Source organism: Schistocerca cancellata, chromosome 5 (assembly GCF_023864275.1).
Source record: "Schistocerca cancellata isolate TAMUIC-IGC-003103 chromosome 5, iqSchCanc2.1, whole genome shotgun sequence".
Lineage (NCBI taxonomy): Eukaryota > Metazoa > Arthropoda > Insecta > Orthoptera > Acrididae > Schistocerca > Schistocerca cancellata.
Genome location: NC_064630.1, coordinates 90,432,882 through 90,446,821, shown reverse-complemented (window position 1 = coordinate 90,446,821; position 13,940 = coordinate 90,432,882).

The following is a 13,940-nucleotide window of genomic DNA, read 5'->3' as shown; positions in this document are numbered from 1 at the left end:
AGAAAGTAGAAAGAAACGCTGCTTACGATTTAAGAGATAGACCCTACTTGGAGGAAAACTGTTGTATACGTTCAAACTCGTGCTCCTTAAGTGGACACAATGAGTCAAAATGGAAAAATTGCATAAGTATAAAAATGCTAAATAAAAATAATTTGTAAAATAAAGCTACTTATTCTCTTTTGTACAGTCTTGAATGTTAAATTTGTCTCGACGACAGCGTCGTATAGCCGTGGCTGCAAGGAAATGGCAGATTATCACTTGCGCAGAAGAGAAGAAAATTACGACTCCACACTGTGATTGTGTTTGGGATACATTTTAACATGAACGATTTCGTTTTAACCGAGCTGAAATATTAGAGAGTAATCCGATGCGACAGTGACTCGATTCGGTCCCGAAATGGAATACGCGTCCTGCGGGAAGATTAAAACGTGGCAGCTATAAATCGAGGTTAGCGGCAGGCAGAAGACGTTACGGAGATAAATTGCTCTGGGGTGACGTCATATTAATCCCCGTCTATCACTCGCTGATCGCCGGAGGAATTTGCGGATCCCATCATCCAGTGTGGCCTACAAGGAGCACACTTCGTACTGTGCATTTACTTCAATCATTGCAGTGGAACACTGTGTCTACATCGACCGGTGAAACTATTCACATTACTGCAGCCGTCTTGCAATAGCTGCGAACACTGCACATGCTGAAAACCGCTAGCCGTGTTTAGGCTGCTTTAGTAATCATAAACATACAAGCCAGTTTCAGACCGTCTGAGAGAGACGATCTTCAAAAGTAGAAAAAGAGGAAAACTAAGACAATAAGGGCACAAGGGAAGTGAAAATTATTTAGTCTGTCGTTAAACGGGTAACAGATGGCTCTATAAGATTACACTGTCATCCTCGTAATTATGCTCGCTCTGAAATTAAAGGTAATTGTTTTGGAATGATTATGAAACCAAATTCAGCTTTAATTCTGGAAGAGACAACATTGATAAACATCAAAACGCTCCTGAAAGCTATATTTTTCCTTATCGAGACTAGTTTCGATCAAAAGAATTCAATCATATAATATACGTGTATGTGGACTAAAACGCAAAGAATATTAAGAATGAAAGTCGCGTCGACAATTTCATCTTAGATTTGTAAGTTAAGTTCAGACGGGAGAAGAAGGGACCACAACAGTGTTCACCTGAACGGGTTTAGGTAAATAGCGGAAAATTAAAAATCTCGATTACTCGAACCGCCAACCTCCTAGGGTGTCATATCATTGCGCAATCTCAGTCGATAGATCGACTTAAGGTGACCTTCTGACCGAAACTAGTCCCTACAGTAAAAAAATGTCCTTCTGGCAGCTCTTAATAATGACGTTCTCCAAATATTTACAAGCTGTGGGAAACCGCTTGTTGAAAGTGTTTGAAGGCATTTAAGGGGATTGGTTCGTGAACACAAGGGGAAATCATGAAATATGTGAAGGTTTTCTGAATAGTTGAACTCAATGAATAAGAGTTGTAAGCCAATGTAATGCTTCCCTTCTTTGAACATAGCTTTTAGAACAAATTTGATTTAAGAAGGCTGATTCGTGAACGCAAGGAGAAATCATGAAACATTTGACGGTTTTTCTAAATAGTTTAGTGCAACTAATAGGAGTTGTAAGCCCATGTAATGTTTGCCGTCTTTTAAAATATCTTTTGGAAACAAATTTAAATATGAACCATTGTTTTGGAGTCAATCAGTTCTGTGAATTGTATTTTATGTTGCAAGTGAAGTAAAGCATGCTAATTATTTACATACAGCATAGATGCATACATCTCTCAATAAAAACAAAGTAGAAGTTAGATTTTTTTCTGGAAGTTCTTTACTGTATCATGTTTAAAGGAGACATTTAAAAAGATATTGCTGTCATATATTAAGGTTATAATATTGATTATCAAAAATTTCAGTAATAAACTCATAGTGTTTCTTTTAAAAGTCTACAATATTCAAATTTAAGACATAAAAAACCCTACTTTTATTTAAGTATTATTTAGGCAGTATACAAAATTTCAGTCCTCTCTCTTTAATAGTTTTAGAACAGTGTGTACCGGGACGGCAGGAAATTGAGCTATATTCCAAGTCCATATTCATCATGTTTCTGGTGTTGCTTGCCCTGCCTTTTCTTTTTTAGACTAATTATTCTTACTTATTTGGTGGTTTCCGTGGATTTATCTGCTTCGTAGAGTCTCCAGCGGTAATCGGCAATTAAGATTCTTTGCACAATTGGTCCGCCAGTCCTTCCCATCTGTTCCATAACTTCAGACCTTGACACTGCATCATTAATTAAATATAGCGGAGCATCGAGCATATCTATTTACGAAAGTATTTAATCCTAGCAAAACAGTTTTTGGTCCCACCTTGTAGTTACTTCTGTACTAACTTGCGTCAATTTTACATTAGAGACTGAAAAAACACAATAAACGAACAGATGAGAGTAAAATTATATTTTTAACAGGCATGTCTGCGTGACATGAAGGTGTGGTCATGTTTGCAGACACTTTTAAATTAATTTAATTTTTGATTTCTTCTGTAAAATTGTCCTGCATTAAGCTTTTTGTTATTCAGAAAACTAGGGATAATTTTTAAGTTAGGAATTTTTTTTAAAAATTTTACACTTATTCACGTAGCACTGCTCTCAACTCCTGATCTCTTGACAAACATTAAGGCGAATATGTATGAATACCATTATTTACAGTAGCTAATTCATTCCCTCTTCCGTCATTTCCTTATATTTAGAGCACACCCGATTTCAAATTACGTAAGATATCGGAGACTGGCTTTAACAGAAACGGAAATTAAGTAGCTACCGTAAAAGAAGAAATTTCTGCATTATCAGTATTTCTCAGCCGGCGACGCAGCACACCGGCTTCATCGAGATGGAAAGAATTAAACCAAGCATAATGTATTTCCCAAGGTAAACACAATATCCGATAACGACTAGAGGAACTTTAATGCATTCATTCAGCAAAAAGTGCTTACGTTTCCAGAACGTTTGCGAGATCACGCATAATTAGTTTTGACTCAATAGACAAATAAATATCTCATTTCCAGCTGAAACTTATAATTACCATCGCTCCCTTGCAGTTTACCTCGATACTTAAAATAACAGGGCTTTTTTCGTGACCCAGAGCAATTTTCCCTCCCCCTCCCACCTAATTGCGTCGTACGTCCCTCAGACCGTAGTAAAATGAATTCTGCGCTGTACTATAAATACTGAGAGTAGCTGTGCAGTGGTATAGACTGGCGGAATCTCAAATGGCTCTGAGCACTATGCGACTTAACTTCTGAGGTCATCAGTCGCCTAGAACTTAGAACTAATTAAACCTAACTAACCTAAGGACATCACACATATCCATGCCCGAGGCAAGATTCGAACCTGTGACCGCTCGGCTACAGGCTGTAGCGCCTAGAACCGCACAGCCACTCCGGCTGGCATTTGACTACTCCTTCACAATATACACTATGTGATCAAAAGTATTCGGACACCTGGCTGAAAATTATTTAAAAGTTCGTGGCGCCCTCCATCGGTAATGCTGGAATTCAAAATGGTGTTGGCCCACCCTTAGCCTTGATGACAGCTTCCACTATCGCAGGGATGTGTTCAATCAGGTGCTGGAAGGTTTCTTCGGGAATGGCAGTCCTATTTTCACGGAGTGCTGCACTGAGAAGTGGTATCGATGTCGGTCGGTGAGGCCTGTCACGAAATCTGAGTTCCCAAATATCCCAAACGTGTTCTATAGATCAGGACTCTGTGCAGGCTGGTCCTTTACAGGGATGTTATTGCCGTGTAACCATTCCGCCACAGGCCGTGCTTTATGAACAGGTGCTCGATCATGTTGTATCGCCATCCCCGAATTGCTCTTCAACAATGGGAAGCAAAGAAGGTGCTTAAAACATCAGTGTAGGCCTATGCTGTAAGAGTGCCACGCAAAACAGGGGGTGCAATCCCCCTCCATGAAAAACACCACCAAACCATAACACCACCGCGTCCGAATTTTACTATTGGCACAACACACGCTGGCGGATGACGTTAACCGGGCATTCGCCATACCCACACCATGCCATCGGATCGCCACATTGTGTACAGTGATTCGCCACTCCACACGACGTTTTTCCACTGTTCAATCGTTCAGTGCAATGTTTAACTTCCTAACACCAAGCGAGGCGTCGTCTCCCATTTACCGGTGTGATGTGTGGCTTATGAGCAGCCGCTCGACCATGAAATCCAAGTTTTCTCACCTCCAGAATAAGTTTCATATTCTTGCAGTGGATCCTGACGCAGTTTAGAATTCCTGTGTGAAGGTTTGATAAGATTTCTGCTTATTACACATTACTACCCTCTTCAACTGGTTCAAATGGCTCTGAGCACTATGGGACTCAACATCTTAGGTCATAAGTCCCCTAGAACTTAGAACTACTTAAACCTAACTAACCTAAGGACATCACACACACCCATGCCCGAGGCAGGATTCGAACCTGCGACCGTAGCAGTCCCGCCCTCTTCAACTGTCAGCGGGCTCTGTCAGTCAACAGACGTTGTCGGCCTGTACGCTTTTCTGCTGCACGTGTCCCTTTTCATGTTTCCACTTCACTATTACATCGGAAACAGTGGACCTAGGGATGCTTAGGAATGTGGAAATTTCGCGTACAGACACCCAATCACCTGACCACGTTGGAAGTCCGTTAGTTCCGCGGATAGCCCCATTCTGGTCTCTCACGATGTCTAATGACTATTGAGGTCGCTGATATGGAGTACCTGGCTTTGGTGGCTGCACAAGCACCTAATATGAAAAACGTATGTTTCTGGGGGTGTCCGGATACTTTTGATCACTTAGTGTATCTGTTCCCTTATGTCGCTAGTTCTAAAGAATCCATTCCAGCTCAATAGGTACAATTATGCACATAATTACAATACCAGAAGACAAAATTCTAGTCATTACTCCACTTCGAGGTTGCCTTTAGCACAAAAATTGTGTAAACTGCTGTCACCAAACGTTTGGTCATTGCGATATATTATAAAATGCCTGACAGACTGAAATGAAATTTTAAACCAAACTGAAATATCTGTGAGGTTTCGGGGTTACAGCGGATCATGTTGACTTTTTGCTACAATATTTCCGCTGGCAATCGTTCAGCCATCTTCAGGATAGTATCCGCCAATGGGAAATGCTAGTTCACGGTGTCGGCATTATAGTCAAAAATAGGCGCGGAGACGCATTGGCACTGTCGGAGGTCACAGGGGCGTCTTCTATCGAAATCCGCTCCATCTGCAAATAATACTCCAACTATACCACAGAGGTGCATGCGTAAAGTTCGGAAAGCGCTCTCGCGGCGCTAAAAACAAGCGTCAGACGTCGCCAGACGTATTATTATGAATAAAATACTTTCTTTCAGAAGGAATCGAAGAGATCACCAGGTGTCAGGCCTTGTCCAGAAAGACGCCGTCAGATTAATAAGATCTTGTGTTAGACGTGTTTCCATAGATTCTTTAATCAATGAATCTCAGAATGGTCTCGCTGGGGCCAAGATTTTTGTGGCAGGATAATCCATAGACTGTGCTGTTGTAATACGATGTCCAGCTACGGCCGACTTACTGGGCTGCGAAAGGCGAGTGTGGCGCCGTACTTCAACGCACCTTTTATGTGTTGTGCGTCTCCGCCCCAATTTTTGGCTGTAAAGCCGACACGATAAACTACCATTCTCCAGTGACGGACTCATCTGAAGTTGGTCGAAGAGCTGTCTGCCGAAATACTGTGGCAAGGAGTCAAAGCTATTCGGCTGCAGTCCCTAAACCTCATAGAATATACAGTGCGCCGGGAAAACTTCAAGAATCACATCTCAAAGTGAAAATGTTTCTCCTTGATAATTCCTGTATTCCGTAGAAAAATTTCCTAATTTTTTTCTCTTCAGTCATTGCTTTACAGTATCTCTCATTCAATCTAACATGTATAAAACAGCTCGCAGGCAGTGTCTGAGAATGGGTCAAGATCTCAGATATTGGTCCTCCGTGAGTTCAAGACGTCTTGTGCAGACGGCGACTTCCATCTCTTGAGAGCTGCTCAAGGTAGCTCTCATGTGTGAGACAAGAAACACACTGAAACTTTCTGGCAGATCAAAACTGTGTGCCAGACCGAGACTCGAACTCGGGACCTTTGCCTATCGCGGGCACATGCTCTACCGTGTCGTGCTTGCGTAACTCAGATGGCAAAGCAATTGCCCGCGAAAGGCAAAGGTCTGGCACACAGTTTTAATCCTCCAGGAAGTTTCATATAAGCGCACACTCCGCTGCAGAGTCAAAATCTCGTTCAAGAAAGACGCTAGCGACATAGTCGGGAGAGCTGAGAAGTCACGGAGCGGCCATATGGCGTCACAGATTTGTGCCATATTTCACAGCTTATACACCACCGCATGATGGTAATATACTTTGCTGTACTCATACACATTAAATAAAATCACCCACGTAACTGCGTGTTGGGAGCCATAATTTATGGCCGTGGCATGTTTTCTGAGCGCATAAGTCACCCATTTTACCTCCTATACTAACAGCACTAGCAGCCAGCCTGTTTCGAAAGTTGTGACTACGATAATGTTACGCAGAAAATATCAAAACATCATAGACGCATTACTAACGAACGAAAATAAGGAAAACTGTCATTGAAGGGAGTCGCATCTACCTTGATATGCAAATGTGCATCAAAAACTTGTGCGAAATCCAATGGCCCACATCAAGGCAACGACCTGTTCTATAAAGCTGTATCGCCGTTGTTGGCACAGTTAACACTATTGTCGCGCTGTGAGTGCGTGCCAGCTACGTGTCGACAAAAGAAGTAACGAAGAAAGCTCAGGACGATGTTGTGCATTTAATTATTTTGACCGAGGGAAGTCCAGAGTTATGGAATGTACAGTTACTGGACTGCAAGAACTGAGGTAAGAAGTAAAGTTTGACGGCTGAGATGGCTATAGTTTTTAACACAGCCAGAGAAGAAATTCATTAGAATATCCGCAAAATATGGAATCATGGAAAGAGGTTTTATAACATACACGGATAAAAAAAATGTTCTGTGTCACCCGATTCCCAGCACATCTGAAAATAGATGTTGTATCACAGACATAGTCCCTTTGACTGTTCAGAGACGTCACTAAACCCACCCAAAGATGCAAAAAATCGTGCATGAGCTGCACCTATTAGACAGAGGGGGTCCGACAGCTGCTCAGTTCCAGTCATTCCACTAGGAAGGAGGTACTCGGTTCATTTCTCTGTAGTTCAACCATGCCTAGACGGTCAATACCGCAGTTCGGTCGCTTTGTGCCAGGAAGGGCTCTCAACAAGGGAAGTGTCCAGGTGTCTCGGAGTGAACCAAAGCGAATTTGTTCTGGAAATACGGATAAACAGAAATTATAGATGACATGCCTCGCTAAGGCCGCCCAAGGGCTGCTACTTCATTGGATGACCGCTACCTACTGCTTATGGCTCGGAGGAATTTTACATTACAACAGCCTGCTTCATTCACTGCAATTTTTATATTTTCTCATTTCTTCTGTTACCCAAGGATTTCTACTAGCCCTCATCTTTTTACCTACTTGATCCTCTGCTGCCTTCACTACTTCATTCCTCAGAGCTACCCATTCTTCTTCTACTGTACTACTTTCCCCCATTCCTGTCAATTGTTCCCTTATGCTCTCCCTGAAACTCTGTACAACCTCTGGTTTAGTCAGTTTATCCAGGTCCCATCTCCTTAAATTCCCACCATTTTGCAGTTTCTTGAGTTTTAGTCTACAGTTCATATCCAATTGATTGTGGTCAGAATCCACATCTGCCCCTGGAAATGTCTTACAATTTAAAACCTGCTTCCTGAATCTCTGTCTTACCATTATATAATCTATCTGATACCTCTTAGTATCTCCGGGATTCTTCCATGTATACAACTTTCTTTTATGATTCTTGAACCAAGTGTTAGCTACGATTAAGTTATGCTCTGTACAAAATTCTACCAGACGGCTTCCTCTTTCATTTTTTACCCCCAATCCATATTCACCTACTATGTTTCCTTCTCTTCCTTTTCCTACTCTCGAATTCCAGTCACCCATGACTATTAAATTTTCGTCCCCCTTCACTACCTGAATAATTTCTTTTATCTCATCATACATTTCATCAATTTCTTCATCATCTGCAGAGCTAGTTGGCATATAATTTTGTACTACTGTGGTAGGTGTGGGCTTCGTGTCTATCTTGGCCACAATAATGCGTTCACTATGCTGTTTGTAGTAGCTTACCCGCACTCTTATTTTTTTATTCATTATTAAACCAACTCCTGCATTATCCCTATTTGATTTTGTATTTATAACCCTGTTTTCACCTGACCAAAAGTCTTGTTCCTCCTGCCACCGAACTTCACTAATTTCCATTATATCTAACTTTAACCTATCCATTTGCCTCTTTAAATTTTCTAACCTACCTGCTCGATCAAAGGATCTGACATTCCACGCTCCGATCCGTAGAACGCCAGTTTTCTTTCTCCTGATAAGGACATCCTTTTGAGTAGTCCCCGCCCGGAGATTCGAATGGGGGACTATTTTACCTCCGGAATATTATACCCAGGAGGACGCCATCATCATTTAACCATACAGTAAAGCTGCATGCCCTCGGGAAAAATTACGGCTGTAGTGTCCCCTTGCTTTCAGCCGTTCGCAGTACTAGCACAGCAATGCCGTTTTGGTTATTGTTACAGGGCCATATCAGTCAATCATCCATACTGTTGCCCCTGCAACTACTGAAAATACTGCTGCCCCTCTTCAGGAACCACACGTTTGTCTGGCCTCTCAACAGATACCCCTCCATTGTGGTTGCACCTACGGTACGTCCATCTGTATCACTGAGGCACGCATGCCTCCCCACCAACGGCAAGGTCCATGGTTCATGCGGGGTTATTTAATTTACTTATGTATTTAATAATGTGTGTTAGAGCGTGTTTATTGTCCAGCCGTAGGAATATTTATTTAATTTCAAGTTATTTAAATGTAAATCCAGTATTCTGTATGTGGGGGTGCGTTAGCTTGAAGACATGCCGCGAGCGCTCCAGCCAACCACAGCGCTCGTGAATGGGGAGACTGGATGGAAGCGGCAGTAGAGCTTCGTTTCGAGAGAGGACAGGGAGTTCGGGAGAGCGCGGAGTAAGCCAGTACTGCACAGTCGGCGGGAAAGAGATTGGAGAGTGTGGAGCGGTTTGCTCGTGGTCGCGGGAGATAGGAATACTTCGGAGTGCCGACTTGTGAACTTGTCAGATTTCCGAGGTTTCTACAGTGAAGACGTAGTATGCATTTAGAAGTGAATATCTCGTGAGCTATGTTGTCGTTCACAACTAATTACGTGCAGTAGGAATCTATTGTTTCCTCGTTATTCAACTTATATTTTATTTAATTGCTTGACCATCGACACCAATAAGTGTTTTGCAGAAATATACCGCATTAAGATAGTACCTGCAGATTTTATTTAATTCATTTATAAATTTATATGTTACTTTCATAATTCGTAATTGCCGAGTGACAGAAACCTTCGACCATTGGATTCATGTGTGTATTCTTGTCATGTACTGTAGATTCAGCAGTATTTGGCCTGTAATGTGGCAACAACGTATCCCAGCCCCTAGACCACGAAACCAGCCAAAACGTTTATTATTGCAACTCTGAGTCGGAGGGTACGACAGCTGAGGGGCAGCACACCACAGCATTCATCATTTGTTATTTGAAAGCCCGCACTCTCCACCGCTGTCGTCCTTATAAAATTTCGCTGTTGTTGTGTATTTTCCATCACAAACTCTCTAATGAGGTTCTTGCATGCTCAAAATCATCCCACCTCCTAATACGTTGCCAATAAAAGTATGAAAATTGCACCTGCGGCCGACGATCTTCCTTCAAGCACAGGACCACGAAAGAAAACTCCTGCGGAGAGTGATCTCTCAGTTGTCACAGACACTCACACCCCGTAGTGTGTAAATCCATCTGACATCTGCTCCCGCAAGACTCTCAGACACTTAAGAAAGTAATCCCAAGTAGCTATCAGACAGTAACCATCACCGAAGATTCGTCCCGAAGTGTAAACAATTCTTCGATTACAATCTTAGAGTACCAAGCTGTCTGAGAGCAAAAAACTCACCACGCGTATCTCAGCCCCTATAACCGTCCTTATGCTTAGTTTGTATGGCATACGTATCATTTATTAATTAATTATTTATCTACCATTTTACATGACCTCGCACGCCATTATTTTATGTTGATAGCTAAGAGCAGAGTAATTTTTGTCCTTTAAGATGAATGAAGCGCTTTGTCCTCGCAGCAGTTACAGGATATCAGGATACCGTACGTCAACAGGGCACTGGGGTGAAGTGTGTAACTTGCTTGGAGGATTGGACGGTTCACTAGTCGAAGGGAGTGTTAAGAGGAGAGAGGGGGTAGGGGTCTACGGATATCTTGCTACAGGAAACCCTCATTCCCCTCCCTCCTGTGTCACTGAGTCTCTCAACAGCAAGGGTCACCTCATCAGGTGGCGAATTTGACTCCTAGTACGTAATTAAGCGAAAACTCGGCAGCCAAGTGGAACCCTTTAACGTCACACGTAACCTAATTAGCAACGCGATGGCAGCTCGTCAGGGAGCAAAGTGGGGGAGAGGGGATTGAGATTAAGCTAACGCTTCGGAGTGCGGTGAGGGACCAGAAGAGAGACAGAAGCGAGAACTGCGTGATGTTGTGGACGGGTAAGTTACCTTTATACTCGGCTCTGAGCAACGATTCGCTTAAAGATGTAAGTCACTCAGAATTGCGTAACTGTGAACGTAGGTATGAGATCAATGTAACATTTTTTGCACATCAGAAGCACTTAACATACCATTCCTGGTCATAATACAAGGCGTAAAGAAAAGGTACCGTCAAATTTTCACAAAATATTCCTCGCAAATAGAAGAAGAACATATGTTATATGAACGTGGGTCCGGAAATGATTTATTTCCATGTTAAAACACATTTCCTTCAACTCTTCACAGAACATGAGTTGGGGGAGGCACGCAAGAACAGAATTTACTTGCGTACCACATGAAACTTTCTTACAGGAATTTTTCAAAAACCCTTACAGATTAACCTCTATCGCACTGAATCCCAGATACATCCCTCCCTTAGTACGTATGGTTCTGCTGTCTTCCGGAATACGACTACTAATATACTCATCGTATTGTACTGGTGTTTCGAAGATAAGAGTTTAGAAATGGCCCAACTATATAATCCATAAGCGTTTACATCAGGAAAACGTCCACACTAGACTGGTACTTGTCTTCCTATTCATATGTCAATGAATCTCGTATATAGAAGTTGACTGGAATCAAAGGTAAAGCGAGAAGCAGTTCTACCGTGCATAAACTACACTATAGTTAACAGTAACAAAGACACTTCTGCTAGTAGCTCAAGTAGATCTTTTCTAAGAAAGCAATAAGTTGGCCAGTTGAGCCTGGGTAAGAGAACTGTAGGTGATGTTTCTGATTATATCGAAAACACTTCAGAAAAGATATCTCATTTACGTTTTTAAAAACCAGACTATTGCTTTCTTTCTATCCTCTAGTTTCTATACGATTTGTTCTCGATGGTTTTCAGATCAAATTCTCCTTCCTTACTAATTTCACTTAAACCTGACACTATCAGTCTGGGACATGCCATCTTTTTGAAACACACACTTTTTTCACAAAAGTCTTGATTTAATTTCTTGAATTCACGACAGTTAATCCATTTCGTCTTTTATGAGTCATCAGAAACACTATCTTGTTACAAAGTGAGCAGCAGATACGGCCTTTAGGGCACATCATGGTCTCTTGCCAACATCATCTGTGAATAAAAGTGTTTGCCGTACTTACTGTCCAATTTTCTAAGCCCTTATCTAAGTACAGTGTACATAAAATAATGAACGACCACACGGAAGAGCTTAGAATTTATTGCATTGTTCAGCAACTCATAACAAACTCAGTAGCAAATATACAATAAAAGCATTCAGAGAGAGCTATCAGCTGGATGTGCTAAACTATGGGCCCGTTTAGCTTACATCCGCATGGCGCAATATTGTGGAATATGCTTTCTGTTGGGGCATTATGACTATTTTTGCCCACCAAACTTCTATGTTGGAATTAGTATGGAGATACTCACGTTGATTATTTGCATCTGTATCCAGAAGGCAGCTATTGCGGTGCCCAGGTAGATCATGTGTTCATCGACTTCCGAAAAACACTCTCTACAGTTTCTCGGTCACCAAGTGGAAAAAAATTAGAATCGTAAGAATAATCGGATCATATTTTTAGATTGGCTTAGAAACTTCCTACCCAGCGGAATGCAGTGTTCATTCTTAATGTGAAGAATTTGTTGGATGTGAAAGTAGATTTAGATGTATTCCAGGCGACTGTTATGGGATGTTTATTGTTCATGATACAAACTGTTGTGACTTGGCAAGACAGCCAAGCCACTATGCGAGGAAGCAGAAAGGCACGCGTTTAAGCTCACGCAGGCTGGCGTGAGGTCTGGAACAGTTAAGGGAATTTATAGTAGCAAAGAACGTAGCTGATGGAATACTTAACTTTAATTCATAATTGGTGAACATCGGTCTGACGGTACAAGCATCACAAGATAAATAGCAAATGATAATGGCGCCTTGCTAGGTCGTAGCAAATGACGTAGCTGAAGGCTATGCTAACTATCGTCTCGGCAAATGAGAGCGTAATTTGTCAGTGAACCATCTCTAGCAAAGTCGGCTGTACCACTGGGGCGAGTGCTAGGAAGTCTCTCTAGACCTGCCGTGTGGCGGCGCTCGGTCTGCAATCACTGACAGTGGCGACATGCGGCTCCGACGTATACTAGCGGACCGCGGCCGATTTAAAGGCTACAACCTAGCAAGTGTGGTGTCTGGCGGTGACACCACACAAACATAATAGCATAAATAATCGATTAGGCTGCTCGCCGACGAGGCTGTTGTGTATAGGAAGGAAGTTGTATTGCAATACACGAAGACCAGCTCAAGTGTTCTGTCAGTGGAAAAAAATATATTTCCTTAAGAGTATACTTCCAAATGGTAAGAGAGAATAGCCTCTATTTTACCGGATTCTAATTTGTACACCTTCTATAATATTCGTAAATTTGTAATGTCCGACGTTTTGTAGGGTCTCTGCGAATTACATGCGTCTTGGAACCATATTGTGAATTGTGAGTTCTGTGTGTTGAGATACAAATCGTTTGAAAGATGTGTTGCGTTTGTTGAAGTATTCATTGAAATTTTTGTGGGAATTATTTTTATAAGGGTAATGGCAACATGATGTTTTATTTATGAGTAAATATACACGAACTGACATAACATTTCCGCTGCATTCTTTGTGATTCGTTTGTGGTAACGTGACAAAGAGAAAATGGCGATGTTGTCGGTAATGTACCACTGTTTCCGGTAATGTACCGGTAAAATTTAAGAAACTTGCTCTTATAGTGACCTTTGAAAATGCGTTTAGCATTATTAGTGCAATATAATGTTTGTAAAATATGTGGTGAATATGCTAATGCATTATTTATCCTAGGTTATTAAATAAGTAAGTACTTTGTATTACAATGCTACCAAGGCGTTATGAAACGTGGTGAACAGAGGAATAGAATTTTCTAGTAAAAGTATGGATAAAGGCGGATCATGGATTAAATGAATGTGCACGCACATAACATGTGCCCAAGCTAAAATTGAAGTGGAACGCTCATAATAATAATGTAAACGGGGATATAACATTTTTTGCGGCAGTAAAGTGATTTTCAATTAAATGGAAGCGCATACTCTTTCATATGAATATATGACGTTCGGTTTAGGCATTGACATCGACATTGCAGAACGAAACGATTGATCCATAGTTTCAATGC